This window comes from Rana temporaria, chromosome 3 (genome assembly GCF_905171775.1).
Source record: "Rana temporaria chromosome 3, aRanTem1.1, whole genome shotgun sequence".
Lineage (NCBI taxonomy): Eukaryota > Metazoa > Chordata > Amphibia > Anura > Ranidae > Rana > Rana temporaria.
Window position 1 is genome coordinate 114,107,811 of NC_053491.1, and position 21,107 is coordinate 114,128,917.

The following is a 21,107-nucleotide window of genomic DNA, read 5'->3' on the forward strand; positions in this document are numbered from 1 at the left end:
CATTGCTTTCGTTTGCCCCAGTGTGCATGTGCCGATGACATCGCCACATGCAGGGGATGGGAGATATCTCCTAAACCGTGCAGGTTTAGGAGATATCATGGGTAGCTACAGGTAAGCCTTAATATAGGCTTACCTGTAGCATGAAGTGGTTGTAAAGGGTTTACAACCACTTTAACAAAACACAAAGAACAGCGACCCTTCGTTACGATAACTCCAATAACGCACTGAACGGGGGCGTGGCCTGGACCGGAATGTGAGAAGACATAGCTCTCACAGCTCCTGAGCTTGATCCCTCCCTCAGCCAAGCTACTGACTTTCTGCTGCTATATGCTGCAGCCCACCGATCCCGGGATCTCAGGGGAACCTCCGCCAGCCCTCTGCACAAAGGGAATGGTCCGAAAAGAGCTTTTTGATTCTGGTCCCGATTTTCAAGATGGCGCCGCCGCGCTCACAGTGAAGGGAACCCCACGAGGCAGAGAATCCTCCGACCTCGAGGGAATGGATTGTTAAGATAGGAGATATGCTACGTATGGAGAAACTTATCTACCAACACAGGTGGAATACACGGAAATATGAGAATCTTTGGGCTCCGTGGCTAGATACGCCGGGGCTTTCCCCGGTGGACCTGGTCATGGACAGGTTGTTGGGACTGAATGTGGGATGAGTAACAGAGTATGGAAATTTGAGGGTAGTAGAAGTGGTGACATTGTAGTAATGAAAGCACTGCTGTATTTTGTTTTTGATGGCTGTCTGTATGGTCATGTTGTTCAATGTATCGTTGTCAAACGCTGTATACCAACTTTTCATCAATAAAAAACTTTTTGTTGGATAAAAAAAAAAATAACGCACTGAACTGGTAACACCTTTCCACCCAAAATGACCAGGACTGGTATGAACAAGTCCCTAAAAAGTATAAAATAAAAATCCATCTTTTCTCAGAGATTGTACCACCTTTCTTGTTTGAACTACTAAGTTTCAAGGACCACTTTACACCATGTCTCTTTATTTTCATCAAAGGAGGACTTGACCTATGACCTGAAAAGAAGTCTTTCTTTTGTACCATTTATTTTTGATACATTGTTTTAGGTACACTATGCACTTTACGTGCACACATAACATTTTGGATCAGGCTGTGACCACCGTGTCTTACTCCGGGCACTGTTCCTCGTTCTCATGGGTTCCCCGTTTCAACCCCGGGGGAGACATCCTGCCCGGACCCCCCTTCTTTCCTTGGCAGATACCGGACCGGGTCTTGTGGTGGCATAGTAAGTTTCCCAACTATTTCCATTCTGTTGGACAGTCCCTGTACTTCCCCATTTTTCATGCATCATCAATTATTTCTGTTTATTCTCATTTCCAGTATACTGTCCTAAAAACACTCCTGATGATTGGCTGAAATGCCAGGAAACGCGTAGAGTGCCCCCAGATGCCAACAATCACCTGTTCATATTCCACATACTTACCGATTTTATTACATATATCTGCCATGTCTTTGATTTTATTTCTGTATTGCATGCTATGTAGCAGCATATCTAGAGTAAGCCTTGTGACTACCTATTTATTTAATACAAAATATTTGACATGTATATAAGATTGTAAAAATAAATCATGTACTGTAATTTACTTTTTATGGTATTTCTTTTTACATGGCGCTCCCTCATTTAAAGTCCCACAAACTCCTCTCTTCTATATAACAAATTTAGGGATGGAGGCCGCCATGTGTTCTACTTTTATTATAGTGTGTGTCAGGTCACATCCATTTACTATATAACAAAGATTTGGGTGGAAGACACCCGCCAAGTGACCTGTCACACCTAATACACTGCTATTAATTTTTGCCTATTGTCCCCATAATGGCATTTAGCAATACTGCTACTTATAAATTTCCTATGCATTACCAGACTAATTCCTAACCTTTGTTCATTGTTTCTATACCAATGTTTAGCCCCATTGCTATTAGATCCCTTCCCTACCTTTGAATATATCCCTATATTATTAATCCCTATTGCTACCAGACCAATTCCCAACCTTTGTTTATTGCTCCTATACCAGTGTTTAGTAACACTGTTATTAGATCACTTTTTTATTTTTGAACAAATCCCTGCATTTATTATTTTCCCATGTATTATTTTTGGTCTACTACTGAAAATAGACTAATTTCCTCATTTTTGTTTACTGCCCCTTTATCAGTGTTCAGTAACACTGTTATTAAACCCCCTCCTTTTTTCAATAGACCCTTTAGCTACTACTTTTCCATGTGTTATATTTGACTCATTATTGCTACCAGACCAATTCCCAACTCCTTGTCTGGTGTGGTCTGGGTTTTTTGGGGGGGCCTGGGTGGTTTTTCTGGCTCCGGGGTTGCGATGCGTGGCAGTCCGGCCCCTCCCCCCACCCTTTGGTGGGTGTTGGGGTCGGCCTCCTGCGCATCGGCATCATGCTCTGATGCTGTATTAACAGCGTCACTGACATCACCTTGATGTTTATTTCCATCTTTGACCATACTAGCTGGGCGGGGAACCCACTGATGATGGTTCACCATACGCAGCTGGGATTTCCCTCCCCGCCTTCCTTGTGCTAAATGGTCAATTAGGCATGATGTTGATGGGGGCCCCACCTGGGAATGGAGGTATATAGTAGCCTTGGAGTGGCTGGTGGTTCATTTGCTTGACTCAACCACTAGGAACAACACATCTGATCCTGCACACAGGTCACCCTCCCTTGTTGGGAGCCTAGTCACCAATTTATGGTATGTTTTTTCTTCCCCTGTCTGGCTCTCCTCTTTGCACACTTTCCCATGCATCCCCTTATGGGAACACATTGTTATTTCCTTACCTCTTCTTTACAAATATTTTTTATTTACTTATTTATTTTTGATACATTGTTTTAGGTACACTATGCACTTTACGTGCACACATAACATTTTGGATCAGGCTGTGACCACCGTGTCTTACTCCGGGCACTGTTCCTCGTTCTCATGGGTTCCCCGTTTCAACCCCGGGGGAGACATCCTGCCCGGACCCCCCTTCTTTCCTTGGCAGATACCGGACCGGGTCTTGTGGTGGCATAGTAAGTTTCCCAACTATTTCCATTCTGTTGGACAGTCCCTGTACTTCCCCATTTTTCATGCATCATCAATTATTTCTGTTTATTCTCATTTCCAGTATACTGTCCTAAAAACACTCCTGATGATTGGCTGAAATGCCAGGAAACGCGTAGAGTGCCCCCAGATGCCAACAATCACCTGTTCATATTCCACATACTTACCGATTTTATTACATATATCTGCCATGTCTTTGATTTTATTTCTGTATTGCATGCTATGTAGCAGCATATCTAGAGTAAGCCTTGTGACTACCTATTTATTTAATACAAAATATTTGACATGTATATAAGATTGTAAAAATAAATCATGTACTGTAATTTACTTTTTATGGTATTTCTTTTTACATGGCGCTCCCTCATTTAAAGTCCCACAAACTCCTCTCTTCTATATAACAAATTTAGGGATGGAGGCCGCCATGTGTTCTACTTTTATTATAGTGTGTGTCAGGTCACATCCATTTACTATATAACAAAGATTTGGGTGGAAGACACCCGCCAAGTGACCTGTCACACCTAATACACTGCTATTAATTTTTGCCTATTGTCCCCATAATGGCATTTAGCAATACTGCTACTTATAAATTTCCTATGCATTACCAGACTAATTCCTAACCTTTGTTCATTGTTTCTATACCAATGTTTAGCCCCATTGCTATTAGATCCCTTCCCTACCTTTGAATATATCCCTATATTATTAATCCCTATTGCTACCAGACCAATTCCCAACCTTTGTTTATTGCTCCTATACCAGTGTTTAGTAACACTGTTATTAGATCACTTTTTTATTTTTGAACAAATCCCTGCATTTATTATTTTCCCATGTATTATTTTTGGTCTACTACTGAAAATAGACTAATTTCCTCATTTTTGTTTACTGCCCCTTTATCAGTGTTCAGTAACACTGTTATTAAACCCCCTCCTTTTTTCAATAGACCCTTTAGCTACTACTTTTCCATGTGTTATATTTGACTCATTATTGCTACCAGACCAATTCCCAACTCCTTGTCTGGTGTGGTCTGGGTTTTTTGGGGGGGCCTGGGTGGTTTTTCTGGCTCCGGGGTTGCGATGCGTGGCAGTCCGGCCCCTCCCCCCACCCTTTGGTGGGTGTTGGGGTCGGCCTCCTGCGCATCGGCATCATGCTCTGATGCTGTATTAACAGCGTCACTGACATCACCTTGATGTTTATTTCCATCTTTGACCATACTAGCTGGGCGGGGAACCCACTGATGATGGTTCACCATACGCAGCTGGGATTTCCCTCCCCGCCTTCCTTGTGCTAAATGGTCAATTAGGCATGATGTTGATGGGGGCCCCACCTGGGAATGGAGGTATATAGTAGCCTTGGAGTGGCTGGTGGTTCATTTGCTTGACTCAACCACTAGGAACAACACATCTGATCCTGCACACAGGTCACCCTCCCTTGTTGGGAGCCTAGTCACCAATTTATGGTATGTTTTTTCTTCCCCTGTCTGGCTCTCCTCTTTGCACACTTTCCCATGCATCCCCTTATGGGAACACATTGTTATTTCCTTACCTCTTCTTTACAAATATTTTTTATTTACTTATTTATTTTTGATACATTGTTTTAGGTACACTATGCACTTTACGTGCACACATAACATTTTGGATCAGGCTGTGACCACCGTGTCTTACTCCGGGCACTGTTCCTCGTTCTCATGGGTTCCCCGTTTCAACCCCGGGGGAGACATCCTGCCCGGACCCCCCTTCTTTCCTTGGCAGATACCGGACCGGGTCTTGTGGTGGCATAGTAAGTTTCCCAACTATTTCCATTCTGTTGGACAGTCCCTGTACTTCCCCATTTTTCATGCATCATCAATTATTTCTGTTTATTCTCATTTCCAGTATACTGTCCTAAAAACACTCCTGATGATTGGCTGAAATGCCAGGAAACGCGTAGAGTGCCCCCAGATGCCAACAATCACCTGTTCATATTCCACATACTTACCGATTTTATTACATATATCTGCCATGTCTTTGATTTTATTTCTGTATTGCATGCTATGTAGCAGCATATCTAGAGTAAGCCTTGTGACTACCTATTTATTTAATACAAAATATTTGACATGTATATAAGATTGTAAAAATAAATCATGTACTGTAATTTACTTTTTATGGTATTTCTTTTTACATGGCGCTCCCTCATTTAAAGTCCCACAAACTCCTCTCTTCTATATAACAAATTTAGGGATGGAGGCCGCCATGTGTTCTACTTTTATTATAGTGTGTGTCAGGTCACATCCATTTACTATTTCTTTTGTACCATGTCCTTCAAAGAGACAAGGCCGAGACACAGCTGTTGTACAGATCACTGCAGTCTAACAGTAACAAATAGCAATGATTATGTTTTATGTTTTAACAGAGATGTAAGTCAGTCAATGAAGAAAGAAGATTGTTGAAAGATGTCAATCCATATAGGAATACCCACTTTGCTAATGTCACAGATAAGCACAGTATGAGAACTGAGCACTAGAAGTCTTATACAACTGTCAAATCTCTAATTACATTAAGAGGCGACACAGCAAAATCATATCTGGAACTGATCAGCGTTCGGGAAGAAATATAATCTGCTTCCGCGTCTGGTTGGGAAAGACTGTTTGGCCACTGACACTGTGAAACTCTACCAAGCAGAGTACTGGCCTTGCTGGATAATCTAGTCTAATATCCTGCAGAGAACTGTGTCAATTAGCTTTGGGAGCTGGGAAATGGCAAGTGAAATAGGAACGTATTTGTTCATCATTGCCTTAAACTCCTAAACAGACCGCCTGTCAGAAATTACCTTAATTTATTCTCCATGGCGAGTCTGGGAGATTGGATTTCACACCGCAAAGCAGTCTGGCAGGGGTGACAACTATTTTTGTAATTTTAACCTGAGAATGTTCCTGTCTCTTGATCTCATGCAGACAAAGTCCTGTGAAAGGAGGTTTGTCTAGTCAAAGGAAATGTTTTGAACTCCTTTCTATATATCTATGTATCAGGTATAAGTCAGTGCAAACTATTTTTATATATTTTCTTTAATGCCCTTCTTTAGTATACTTTTATATGGTTACTATGTTGTAGAAGTCTTTTTTCTTTATTGACTTTAAAGTGATCATGGGAAACTAACAAACTAATTTGTGACGTATCAAAACATTAGTCTCTGTTGACTCCAGCTTTTGACAGTTAAAGGGTCACTAAAGGATTTTTTTTTTTTAGCTACTAAATAGCTTCCTTTACCTTACTGCAGTCCTGGTTTCATGTCCTCATTGCTCGTTTTTGCTCTGATGTTGCTGTAATTCTGCTCTGTTCTGGACACTTCCTGGTTGTCTGTTTCCTGAGGACCACAGTACTGGGAGCTTCTAGTTTCGTTTTCCAAACCATCACTTCTCTATGGCTCTATACAGCACAGAGGCAGGATAACATGCAAAAACGAAACTGAAACTACAGGTACATTATATGATTGATTTTTATCTATTTTTAATCGTTTTTAAAAGGAATAAGTTAACTGTTATGCCCCAGATCCACGAAGAACTTACGGCGGCGTATCTATTGATACGCCGCATAAGTTCTACGATGCACCGGCGTATCTTTGTTTTGTATTCACAAAACAAGATACGCCTGAATGTGGGCTAGATCCGACTGACGTACGTCTTAGTACGCCGTCGGATCATAGGTGCATATTTACGCTGGCCGCTAGGTGGCGCTTCCATTGATTTAGAGTATGCAAATTAGCTAGATACGCCGATTCTCAGAACGTACGTCCGCTCCCGGCGCATTTTTTTACGTCGTTTGCATAAGGCTTTTTCCGGCGTATAGTTACCCCTGCTCTATGAGGCGTACGCAATGTTAAGTATGGACGACGGGCCAGCATCGAATTTGCCGTTGTTTAAGTCGTTTGCGTAAAACGTACGCGGATAGGGCTTTGCGTAAATTACGTTCACGTCAAAAAGCATTGACTATTTGCGACGTGATTTCGAGAATGCGCACTGGGATACCCCTACGGACGGCGCATGCGCCGTTTAAAAAAAAGTCATTTACGTGGGGTCAAGTTGAATTAACATAAAACACGCCCACATCTTAGTCATTTGAATTTCGCGCCCTTACGCCGACACATTTACACTACGCCACCATAACTTACGGTGCAAATTCTTTGTGGATAAGGAACCTCCGCTCTAAGTTACGGCGGCGTAGTGTATCTGAGATACGCTACGCCGGCCTATATATGCGCCGAGGTACGTGGATCTGGCCCTATGTCTCTATACCCTGTAAACAGTCATTTGAGCAAAAAAAATTTAATTCATTTACAACTCCTTTAACAGGGAGCATGGTTTAGTACTTCAAAGGGGCTGAACTTAAAGTCACTGTAAAGGAAAAACATAACAAACATCTACTTACCTGCCATGTGCAATGGAATTGCACAGAGCGGCAACAATCTTCCTCTTCTCAAGCCCCCATCGCTGGTGCTGGAAATATCTGCAATGGTACACAGATGGCAAAAAATATTTAAGATCTGACATGGGTTATAACTCTACCTCTCTATCCAAAATGAGAAAAAAAAAAAAAAGTTTTGTCTATAGTTCCGCTTTAACTACTTCCCATCCAGGCCATCTGACATACCTCTCTCATTTTTTGCTAGAATATTACTTATAACCCCCACACATATATATATATTGTAAGGGGTTAGCTCGGTAGCCGGGTCGTGTGACCCCCTGGATGGGTTCACTACACACTGAACGATAAAGAGAAACAGCCGAAGACGGTTGAAAACAAAGAATTTGGTTTATTCTTCCATCTTGCTGGAAACAAGTGCAAGCATCCAAACAGCATAAACAAAATCAAACATAAAATAAACCCTGGCCACTTGGGGCGTCTACCTTCACCACACAGGAACCTATCTATGGAGTCTGGCACAGCCTACTGCTGAGCAGACACTGCTGGTCATACAGCAGAAAAACAAATAGTCTTTTTGATTTTTATCACACAGAAAAATCAACAGCACCTCACCTCTTCAGAAGTATTTCTGTTCACTGCTCTCCTTCACTCAAAAAGCCTCAGGATGCAGCAATCAGTAGTAATCCTCTGGATTACTTATATAGGCCTTAATTGCCTCATTCTGAACAGCTGAAGTTTTCCAACGCCCTCTGTGACAACACCCACAGATTTACCCTGACTTCCTGTCACAATATATATATATATTTTTTTTTTCATCAGAGACCCTAGAGAATTTTTTTACACTCTCTTAAATTACTTTTTTTATCAACTTCATTGCTATCACAAAGGATGAACAAAGCATCCCTTGTGATAGCATGGGCAGTGACAGGTTCTTTTTACTGAGACATCTGGGGTCTATTAGACACAAGATATCTCCGCCGCCATTAAAAGCATTTGATTAAACCAAGATCAGTTTGATCAGATGCTTTCACAAGCCACCAATGGCTCGTTTACATCCGGAAGTGACACAATTCTCAGCGCCTCTGGTTTCTTATACCATAGAGATGATTTAGGAATGGTACGGTCCTCAGTCATCTCTATGGTAAGCCATTGGAAACTCCTGCTTAAGTCCCAGGCTCCCCGGTGGGACATTAGCCTGGAAAGGCAGCAGGTCGGCAAGTAGTTAAGGGCCCGAAGCCAATCGCTGTCAAGAGCTTGTAGACTTCACCTCCATAACATCTCTAAAATTTGCCCCTTTTTAACTAATGAAACCACCAAACTACTCATTCACTCCATTGTTATCTCTCGTCTTAACTATTGCAACTTCCTTCTCATTGGCCTATCTCTCCATATCTCCTCTTCAGTCTATCATGAATGCTGCTGCCATACTCATATACCTTACCAAATGCTCAGTGTCTGCCACCCTCTCTTCACTTGCCTCCAATTGCCCAGAGAATTAAATTCAAAATACTAGCAACATATAAAGCCATTCGCTACATCACCAATCTTGTCTCCAAATATCGCCCAAACTGTCCTCTCCGCTATTCTCAAGACCTCCTGCTCCCATTCTCCCTTGTCACCTCCTCCCATGCTTGTCTACAGGACTTCTCCAAAGCCTCTCCCATCCTGAGGAATTCTCTACCGCAGACTCTCTAGCTATCTCCTACTCTGGCTGCCTTTAGACAATCCCTGAAAACTAATCTCTTCAGGGAAGCCTATCACGCCCCAGCTAACTGAACTTTTATCACTTCATCAGCTCACCCCCCCCCCCTCCAGTTATAACCTATATTATGATATTGTGTAACAATATTAAGTGGTAACTTGATTTCTAACAACATTTCTAACCTTTTGAAATGGTGCATCAATATGTGTCAAGAACAGTGCCTACTTTTTCTACGGACATTTTGCTTGTATGATGTTAATCACGAGCTACAATTATTTGAGCCAATGTATTAGGTATGTACTGTATGCTATAATAAACTTAAAGTGGTTCTAAAAGTAAAAGTTTTTTTTACCTTAAAGTGGTTCTAAAGGTTGAAGGTTGTTTTTACCTATGAAGGTAAAAAACCTTAAGCGTTAAGTTCCCCCCCACAGCACCCCCTAATACCTACCCAAGCTTGATCGCGATACAGCGATGTGTGCAAGAGCTCCTGCACTCTCAAGTCTCTGCCTCCATATTGGCTGAGACACAGCAGAGGGAGCTATTGGAACCTGCTGCTGTCAATCACAGCCAGTGAGGAGGGAGCGGGATGGGGCACATGGTCACAGAGAGCCGACTTGGGATTAAGCATGCACAAGGGTGCTGAGAGCAAGCAGCTGGACACCCGTGAGTGGAAAAAGGGGCGGGGCTGAGCCAGGCTGTTTGTCTGAATAGACAAAATCAGCCCGACTCAGGATCAAGCACACAGGAGTGCCCACCTTGGAAGCAGCTTCTTATGGGGGCACTTGAGGGGGGGGGAGGAGCCAGAAGCGCTAGTGGGAGACCTGAGAACAGGGGGATCCAGGTTGCTCTGTGCAAAACCACTGCTCTGAGCAGGTAAGTATGACATGTTTGTTGTTGTTTTTTTAAACATTTTAAGCTTTACAATTACTTACAGAATACATATAGTTTTAAAACATGCCCTATATATTGCAGGGTACAAAGCTGAAGCATTCTAAAAGGGGAATCATTGGAATAAGTTGTTACAAGCTTTTTTTTTTTTACACTGCTCCAGTTTGTGTAATGAACCCAAAGTACAAAGATCGCAACCTCGCCTTCCTTAACTGATTAGAATGAACATTGGATTTGATAGTAATATGCAGACTCCTTAATCATAATTCTGTTTATCAAAGTGGTTGATGTCTCATGTGTGCAATTCATCCAGATCTGAAAGGTAATGTGAGAGCAAGGAATGTAATTTTCAAATAAGTAGTGTGACTTCCTGGTTCACGTTCTGCATGGATTATAGAAATGGCTGTAAGAAGAGAACAAAAGGGAGTAGTTTTCTGGAAAGAAGCTGTAGGCATATTTGGGAATTTGTGCTGGCCTGGGTCTTATGACCTCAAAGCTCACTGCTCTGGCCTCCTAATATGCAAATATGTATAAATGATCTTACATAGCTCATGACTGTTGTATGTAGCGGCTCTCCTTGGCACAGTGAATATGTCAGTGAATATTTTTTATATGAGCCAAGAGTCCCTGCTGTGAAGCTCCTTTTCCCTGCCATCCCACTGCTGCAAAACTCTGCACCCAATAACACATGTAGCAAACAAGTAAAAGAAATGCTGTTCTTACTTTTTGAGCCTGCACCTGTCCTCTGTCTGTCTAATTCTGTATTACATATTTGACAGTAACTTTGCTACCAGAGGTAAGGCTTAGGACAGTCTTCTGTAAACATGCAAGAACAAAGTAACATGCAGAGCTGTAGTCTAAATAGACCAGCTATCTGCTAATCTATCTCTAAGCTCCCTCCCTGACACAAATTTTCAGTTGTTGTTATCTCGTGTGTCGGAGAACTTGTCAGAAGTGGCTCTGCTGATAACAGAGGAACAGAGCAGCAAAAAAAAACAGCACTTAGAGCTTTGAAGAGAGATAAGTAAACACTACCGATGCACAGTATGTGCCTAGGTCAAATTTCATGAACCACTTTAATGCACTAATAAATTACAAGCCTTCCACCTTGTGTATCTTCCTTTAAACCATAATATGTTGTAAGCTTTTCCACCTTATTGGTCCTCCCTAATACTGATATAGATTATAAGCACTTCCACCTTCTTGGTCCTCCCTAATACTGTTATAGATTGTAAGCTCTTTCACCTTCTGTATCTTCTTTTTGTACCCGAATAGATTGTAAGTTCTATTTTCTTTATAAGGAATTTTTCAGGCGTTTTAGAGCTAAAAATAGCACCTAAATACCGCCTGAAAAACTCCTGCCCTGCAGGTGATGCGCTGGCGGGACCGCTCCAAAAGTCCTGCTAGCAACATATTTGGAGCGGTGAGAGGAGCGGTGTGTTTACGCTCCTTCCCATTGAAAACAATGGGACACCGTGGCTATACCGCCAGCAATGCGCCTCTGCAGAGGCGCATTGCCGGTGGTATTAACCCTTTTTCGGCCACTAGCGGGGGTTAAAACCAAACCGCTAGCGGCCAAATACCGCCGCAATTCCACGGCAATTCCGACAGTATAGCGTCGCTAAAAATAGCTGGGCTATATCGCCACCGCACCTCCCGCCCCAGTGTGAAAGGGGCCTAAATCTCTGATACCCTAATTGATTATAATCTCATTCACCTGCTTGATTGCTAATATGTATGTATATGTGTGGTGCTTATTTTAAATCCTTTTTTAATATACATTTTTAGCTTTATTACTGAAAAAAGCATGCCGACTAATTCCCCTAAGCAATGGTCTCTCTCTACAAAGGTAATAGCTAGAGCTCTCCAATCAGTAGGGAGTATGAGCTTTGCTGAATGCAGACTCAGAAGGGGGGTGTTATACCCCTACAGAGAGACCACTACTTTCACACAGATATGAAAGGTCCTTATCTACAGTATGCTGGAAGAAGGTGTGGCTTTCTATTTAGGCTTTATCTGCTTTCTAAATACTGGATGAAAATGCTGGATGAAAAAATAAATAAGCATTTTCTTTTGCTAACAAATTGCTCCCAAAAATGCAAAAAAAATTATATTGGCAGAATGGCACAGCTGGCGCACGTGCCCCTGCCGCGAGCTTCGTGACTAAGTTTGCAGGACCCGCGGACTCGTTGTCAGCCGGTTTCCCGCGATCGGGTCACATAGCTGCAGAACGGGGAGAGGCAAGTATAAACAAGCTTCTCCCTGTTCTGCCTAGTGACACTGTCACTGATCGTCTGTTCCATCTCATCGGGAACAGCGATCAGTGATGTGTCACTCGTAGCCACGCCCCCTGACAGTTAGAAGCACTCCCTAGGAAACACTTAACCCCTTCAGCGCCCTCTACAGGTTAATCCCTTCACTGTCAGTGTAATTTTTACAGTAATCAGTGCATTTTTATAGCACTGATCGCTGTAAAAATGACAATGGTCCCAAAATGTCGTCAAAAGTGTCCAATGTGTCCGCCATAATGTCGCAGTCAGGATAAAAATTGCTGATCAATACCATTACTAGCAAAAAAGTAAAAGAAATGCCAAAAATCTGTGCCCTATTTTGTAGACGCTATAACTTTTGCGCACGCAAACCAATCAATACATGCATATAGCAATTTTTTTTTAACCAAAAATATGTAGAAGAATATGTATCGACCTAAACTGAGGAAAAAAAATGTTTTTATATATTTTTTGGGGATATTTATTATAGCAAAAAGTAAAAAATATAGATTTTTTTTAAATTGTCGCTCTATTTTTGTTTATAGCGCAAAAAATAAAAACCGCAGAGGTGATCAAATACCACCAAAAGAAAGCTCTATTTGTGGGAAAAAAAGGACGTAAATTTTGTTTGGGAGCCACATTGTACGACCGCGGAATTGTCAGTTAAAGCAACGCAGTGCCAAATCGCAAAAAAATTTCTGGTCTTTGGCCAGCGAAATGGTCCAGGGCTTAAGTGGTTAAACTAGTGTGAATTGAGCCTTAGCAATGATGCATTTTGAATGTATTTGGCAGATTTAGACTGAAAGTTAAGTTGAAATAGTAAAAAAATCAGCGCAATATACAGGTAAAACAGAATCAGCAGCTATGCACTAGGATTCAATTTATAAATTCCTTAAGAGTCAATGTAAAGTAGATAGTGCAGCGCTAGAGGAAAAGTCCAAATAAAGATCATCCAGGTGATTCTCTTATAAGTGACTGACAATATGAGGCATGCAGGTGATATAGCGTGGGTTAACAGGAGACCTCCACCAATAGTAACAATGGCCGCTCACCTCACTGATAATAAAAAATCGCTTTCCCATAAGGGTCAATCCCAGGCATGTAACAGCATAATCCAAGCAGGAAAGGAATACATCTCAGGTAATATCAGCATGGATGGCAGATCTCAAGTAATATCAACATGGATAGCAGCCATGGAATCCGATGTAAGAAAAACAAAATATAGTGTTTCTCCGCAATAACCAATATAACATTTAATAGTGAAAATACACTTACATAAAAAGCACTATATCCAGTGCTAGGAATCAAATGCAAACAAAAACGCACACAGCATGGTCCGATAGATGGCAGCGGGTGACGTCACGTACTTCCCTACCGAACGTTGCGTCCCAAGGGCGGAACTTCTTCAGCGGATTCAGCGGTACATCATGCTGATATTACCTGAGAAACACTATGTTTTGTTTTTCTTACATCGGATTCCATGGCTGCTATCCATGTTGATATTACTTGAGATCTACTTGAGATCTGCCATCCATGCTGATATTACCTGAGATGTATTCCTTTCCTGCTTGGATTATGCTGTTACATGCCTGGGATTGACCCTTATGGGAAAGCGATTTTTTATTATCAGTGAGGTGAGCGGCCATTGTTACTATTGGTGGAGGTCTCCTGTTAACCCACGCTATATCACCTGCATGCCTCATATTGTCAGTCACTTATAAGAGAATCACCTGGATGATCTTTATTTGGACTTTTCCTCTAGCGCTGCACTATATACTTTACATTGAAAGTTAAGTTGGCCTTAAAAAGTGGAACTTTACCCATAACAGCTTGATAAACAAATGATGTTCTTTGGCCATAAAAATACATTATTAATTATGCTACCAAAATTATTGGGTGCTATAAATTGCCTCCAGCATTGCTCCTGTTTCTTCTGAAATGAGGGGAAGCTCTGCTGATTTTATCATCCAATCGTGTGCAAGCTAAAATGCTGTTTTTATTTTCCTTGCATGTCCCCCTCCTATCTACAATAACTGCACTTCCAAGTTCACTTCCGGTGCATTTTCAAGTGCACTTTGCACTTGTAGTACAAAGTGGATTTGCCTTTTGTAAATAACCCCCATTGTATTATTAGTTTTTTTTACAGCATACTTACTTATTTTTAATGTTTTACTTAGCTATACCTGAAGTGACCTAGCAGGACTTAATTTTCTGACTAAAGTTCCACTTTAGGTTATACATACTGTATGCTATCCTAAAACGCATAAAGCGTAAATGAGTACACCCAAAAAATATTTCTCAGTTTTTATGTGATATAGTATTCAATCACTTGCCCTTTGGTGGTATTTCTAAAGGGGTACTGTATATAGAAACTTCATAGGCTTTTAGGTGTAATGCAGTGTGGTGTGGAGGTGTTAATTCACAGAGGCAGGTGCAATAGAAAACGTGTATTGAAGTAATGCAGTAGCAGTTCACAACAAAGCCATTGGGAAGGCTACCCAGGCGGGTTCACTCACAGTTTCCAGGCACGTGGAATAAGCAGATTCCAGTTGGACTGACAGCATCTGTTGAGAGGGGGCAGATGCGGTCTGGCCGTCTAGTGCCCAATCGGGAAGGTGTCCGGAAGAGATGAGACCCTACGCTTTCCCTTCTCGTCAGGAACCTTTCCCTAACACTAGTACTGAACCTTTCCCTACTCTATCCATTTGCCAAATGCACGTCAAGCCTGGGAGCCCAGTCCTTAAAAAGGCTCTGCCTGACCCAAGATGGCTGCTGGAGTCACATGGGGTGGCATCCAATTGGGTGCTTCCCCAGTTACCCAGGAAACAATGGAGGAACGCTGTTTCTATAGTCTATGGGTGGAGCATTTGACCATAAATGTCCGCTCAAGGCAATCGCATGTTTTTAGCTGCTTCGTTGAATCTTCATGTCTCCATAATGTCGAATCTTTTCTCTCTATGTAGAATAATCGTGGACTAATAGAATTAGGTTAGGCACATTTGGCCTTTTGTACTATTGTCTCTATTAGGGTTGTCCCGATACCACTTTTTTAGGACCGAGTACAAGTACCGATACTTTTTTTAATGTACTCGCCGATACCGAATACCGATACTTTTTTAAAAATGTGTCCCCAAATGCAGCCATGTCCCCCCACAAATGCAGCCATGTCCCCCCCACAAATGCAGCCATGTCCCCCCATATGCAGCCATGTCCCCCCCATATGCAGCCATGTTCCCCCCATATGCAGCCATGTCCCCCATATATGCAGCCATGTCCCCAAACATATGCAGCCATGTCCCCAAACATATGCAGCCATGTCCCCCACATATATCCAGCCATGTCCCCCCACATATTGCAGCCATGTCCCCCATATATGCAGCCATCTCCCCCATATATGCAGCCATCTCCCCCCACATATATCCAGCCATGTCCCCAAACATATTGCAGCCATGTCCCCCCACATAAATGCAGCCATGTCCCCCCACATATATGCAGCCATGTCCCCCCACATATATCCAGCCATGTCCCCCCACATATATCCAGCCATGTCCCCCCACATATATCCAGCCATGTCCCCAAACATATGCAGCCATGTCCCCAAACATATGCAGCCATGTCCCCCATACCTAATGATGATGCCGCCATGTTAATCACCGTGCGGCGAACATTACAGGCAGCTTTCGTTTGAATAGCTGTTTTCCCTGCCACGCCTTGTAAAGGACACTCCCCCTTGCTCGGGATTGGACAGATCCGTCCAAGGGGGAGTGTCTATACACGGCGCGGCGGGCAAAACAGCTATTCAAACTAAAGGTGCCTGTAATGTTCGCCGCACGGTGATTAACGCTGCAGCGGCGGATTTGCGATATACGGCGGCGGTGGCGGGGGGGGGGGGGGCAAGTATTCTATTTAGGCTTTGGGGGTATTTGCGGGAGTACAAGTATCCCGCAAATACTCGGTATCGGTCCCGATACCGATACTGGTATCGGTATCGGGACAACCCTAGTCTCTATAATTATTTAATCTTTTCTCTCTATGTCGAATCTTTTCTCTCTATGTAGAATAATTTTGGACTAATAGAGTTAGGTTAGGCACATTCGACCTTTTTTGCTATTGTCTCTATAATGTCGAATCTTTTCTCTCTATGCCAAATAATCTTGGACTAATAGAGTTAAGGTTAGGCACATTTGACCAGATTCGATAGACACAGATCGCTATTGTCAAAGTCATGTCGAATCTTCTATCTATATCTAGCTGTTGCCGCAATGAAAATATCCAAAATTCGGACAAAAATGCATTCGGACGAAAACGAATGCACATGTCTACTGGCTAATAGCTGTACCTGGAGTGAATATGCGTTTTGATGGATACTAGACAGTAGAGGAAGTAAAGTTATTTAAACTGTCCACACTTTAAATTCCTAGCCTTGCTGCATTCCACTCTTGCCGCATACCACTAGAGATATTTAGGAAATACTTTGGTAACATTAACAGATATTTATCACAGGCAACTCAATTTGTGGTCATGCGGGGTGCATGGATCACACATGAAAATGAACCTTTACCTTGCTGTGATTGATCATGGATCATTGTTTTCACCTGGATTCACCGGGTCAGTCTATTTTAAGCGACCAGCAACCCTCATGTTTCGTACATTGGGTACATATCACTTTTCTGAACTCCACTGACTAATAAAATGGCTTAAGGGGATCCGGATGCATTCTTGCACAGTATCAGTGCTTTACAGCAAATCCTCTAAATCCATGTCTGTGGCCAACAGTTATTACATATCAGAGCAGCTGAAGTCATACCCAGAAGGAATTTCTCAGTCACAAATTGTAATAAAAGGGGATTATGTAGATTTATTTGGTACCTTTGATAAGTACAAGAAAATGGTAACATGTTATGTTCCTTGTATGCTTTTATTTATTACCAGTTGAATACTATTTTGCTTTTGATTTGTTCAATGACCTCATCTTTTCATGTTTGGTAGATTTTGGCATCATAGTTTGTCCTAAATTCTATGTGTTACATTGGCTGCTTTGATGTTTCTTATGCTTTTCATTCATTTATTTAGTACACATGTATAAACAAATTTCTGGCCGAGCTCACACTGAGTGGAAGAAAAACAGCTGAAAAAAATTGCTTTACATCTTTTGGCCTATTTCTGCAACAGTTGTAAGACAGTTACTTTTCCTACTCAAAGTGGACCTTCAGCCATGTTTCATCTTTCCATCTATTAAATCTTCTGCCCTTGTTGTTTTAACTTTGGATAGTAATTTTTTTTTTCTGCCAGTAAATAACATACAGCCCAATTTCTTTTTCTTGTCTGGTAATTTGCCTAGGCGTATGACATCATGCACAGCTCTGAGAGTTTGCCAGGAACGGAGGGGGTGAGCCACAAGAGGGCCAATGAGAGCTGCAGGGGTACAGAGCTGGAGGTGTGCCTCTGTGTAAATCCATGAAGTGAACAGGCAGTAGCTTCAGCTGCCCACAGTTAAAATGGACACACCCAAATCTTAGTGGAAGGAGAATTCTGCAGCATATTTGGCAAGTGCAGAATCACAGTATATATAATATAATATGCAAGGTGGTTGTTGGGAAGCTTTAGAATGGCAAGGGTGTTTGTATTACAAATTATGTGAGCAGACTGCAGTTCCTCTTTAATAAAGGGATATAACTGTTATTACTCAGATAGTGGTGTTATTATTCCGTGCTTCCTGTGACCAGGGTGATACCTTTCTCTTAGGACCTGCTATACACATCCTACATTAAAGGACCTGCCATTTGCAACAGAGTTCTTATAGTGATGAGCAGCCATTGCCGTTTACTGTAAAGCACAATTTGTAGAAAGGAGGTACCAGCATAATTATTTCTACAATAAATATATAAAATGGACCTAAATGATAATGTCTATTTCCTAGCTCCCCACCCCCCATGCAAAAGCATCAGCATTTAACACTTCCTACCCAAATTTTAACACTCAGGCCTTGTACACACGATCAGTCCAAACTGATGAAAACGGACTGAAGGCTGAAGTCTGAGGCCCCGTACACACGGCCGAGGAACTCGACGTGCCAAGCACGTCGAGTTCTGGGATGAAGCCGCCGAGGAGCTCGGCGGGCCGCCTTCTCCCATAGAACAACGAGAAAATAGAGAACATGTTCTCTATTTTCTCGTCGAGCTCCTCGGCGGCTCCATCGAGCCAAAACTGTACAGACGACAGAGTTTCTCGGCAGAATCCGGGTTTTGACCGAGTTTCTCGGTGAATTCTGCCGAGAAACTCTGTCGTGTGTACGGGGCCTGATGGTTTGATGGACTGATGGTCTGATGTGCCTACACACCATCAGTTCAAAATCCGATCGAGTCCAACGCGGTGACGTAAAACACAATGACGTGCTACAAAAACGAAGTTCAATGCTTCCAAGCATGCGTCAACTTGATTCTGAGCATGCGCAGGTTTTGAACCGATGCTTTTGCGTACTAACCATCGGTTTTGACCGATCGGTCATCAGTCCATCAGTCCGATTTTAAAGCAAGTTTTAAAACTTTGGTCTGAAGGACAAAAGTCTGATGGGGCGTACACACGGTAGGTTTGGACTGATGAAACTGAACTTCAGTCCGTTTTCATCAGTTTGGACTGATCGTGTGTACAGGGCCTTATCCTGCCTCATTAAAGTGGTTGTAAAGGTTTGAATATTTTATTTTTAAAATAACAAACATGTCATACTTACCTCCACTATGTGGCTTGTTTTGCACAGAGTGGCCCCCGAACAGCGTTTTCTGGGGTCCCACGGCGACTCTCTCGGCTCCTCCACGCTTCTGATAACCCCAGTCCTGTGTTTGGAGTCCATAGCCGCCGAGTACAGGACCTCGGCCCGCCCCCGGGGACTACATCCTTTTCTGTTTTTCTGGACCTAAACGTGATCAGGGGTAGCCTGATGTAAACAGGTGCAAGTTCATTTACCGTGCATCCAACCACCTCAGGTCCACCAATGTCTTCTGTCAAAATGCTAATGTAAAAATGAATGGGCACAGATGCCACAAAAGTGACATCTGTACCATTTAGCTATGATTTGGCAGGGGATCTGTTCACGGATCCCCTGCTAAACAGACACAGCCGGATAAAGGGATCCTAAAGCTTAATGACTAATTTACCCCTTCAGTGGCACATTAACTTTTTTCCTACCTTAAACAAAATGTCCACAACGTTTTTAGACTAAGTTGTCAGCTATGTCTTTGACTAAATTTCACAACTTTCATAGGTTAATATATACATATACATAGGATGCATCATGCATTACAATGCACCTAAAAGTTATAAAATATTTATTAAAAAAATAAACAGGGTCTTATTATTAAATGTCCTAAATATGAATGTTCAAATCTATGTTCAATTCCAATAGAAGGTTTGAGTCTCATTCTGGGTTATAGGGTACCCCAGACAGGTCATATTTAAGACACTTTTATGAATGAGACCCACATAATAAGGAAGTGATGGCGGGCATAATGACTATGAAATATGGGCTTTGTGGCTGTAGCATGAATTCTTGAAGTCAAGTTCTCTTATAACAGAACAGTAGGTTATTCTTAAAAATAAACACCCAAAGCAAACCGCATAGTTATCTTCTAATTTGCAGCTTCTATCTTGTTATAAAGACTTGGTGATCATCCAATGATTGGCCTTGTTCAGACAAGATGAGAATGCTAATATTCCTGCAGTGAAATTACTGCAGTGTATTATCCTATTCAGCACTGTAGCTGCAAGGACTCCAATACTGCACCATGAATGGTCAGGAGGAAGATTCTCAGCACTGTCACTGCTAATAACCAACCTCACCAATGCCAGTCAGTGCAAATAATGTCTATGGTAATGCATAGCACTTTGGTCAGTATATTGTGGTAACATTCTTTAATAATGGCACCTCCACTTAAAACTATAATAGGTGCCAATGCACCTGTGCTGTGCACCACAATACGTCCTGCGTTGTGGTGAACTGTGTCGACAAAATGCTGCTGCAATGAACATGTCACGCTTGATGGCTATAGTGTGAAGAGGCCCCGAGCACAGTAACCCATGACAACTTATTATAACTTTCTCTCCTAAAGTCAGCTCAGTATACAATTGCAGACATGTGCGGTTTGTTGTATCCCAAATTGAAATTCGGACTAATTAAACATTTTCGGAAATTCGGATGCATTCGAAATTTCCGAATTACAATAGTAGCGAATTTAAATGAATCCGAAATTACTAAAAAAATTTGGGCGAAATCCGAATTTTAATTGTTTTCGAATACTTTTCAAATTTGAATTAAAAAATGTTTCCAATTTCCAAAGAGAATAAAATAGAATAGAAAAGAATATAACAAAAAATGAAAGAATATAATTTAATTGAATAGAACATAAAAGAACAGAATAGACTATAATATAATAGAAACAAATGGAATAACATAAAAAGAATATAACCATCTTCTGAAATTTGAATTTTAAATAGAATACATATGAAAATAATAGAACAGAAAAAAAAAAAAAATCGAAAAAAAAAGTTTACAATAGAATAAACTATAATAGAATAGAAATAATAGAATAAAACATACAATAAAATTGGAATAGAATAGAAAGAAGATAACCATTTCCCAAACTTCAAATGGAATCAATTTGAATTGGAATAGAATAGAAATGAATAGATTAGAACAGAATAGTATAGGAAAAGACAGAAAAGAATTGAACATAAGCATCCTCTGAAATTCGAATAGA

At 41.6% G+C, this 21,107-nt stretch overlaps 2 long non-coding RNA genes across 2 annotated transcripts; both read left to right on the plus strand.

The window, feature by feature from the left end:
- Window positions 1–1,614: 1,614 nt before the first annotated feature.
- On the plus strand, window positions 1,615–3,379 carry LOC120931647. Its single transcript, XR_005747881.1, has 3 exons — window positions 1,615–2,749; window positions 2,891–3,069; window positions 3,165–3,379. It is a non-coding gene; the product is annotated as an uncharacterized LOC120931647 (long non-coding RNA).
- A 39-nt stretch (window positions 3,380–3,418) lies between these two features.
- On the plus strand, window positions 3,419–5,183 carry LOC120931648. Its single transcript, XR_005747882.1, has 3 exons — window positions 3,419–4,553; window positions 4,695–4,873; window positions 4,969–5,183. It is a non-coding gene; the product is annotated as an uncharacterized LOC120931648 (long non-coding RNA).
- Window positions 5,184–21,107: the final 15,924 nt, after the last annotated feature.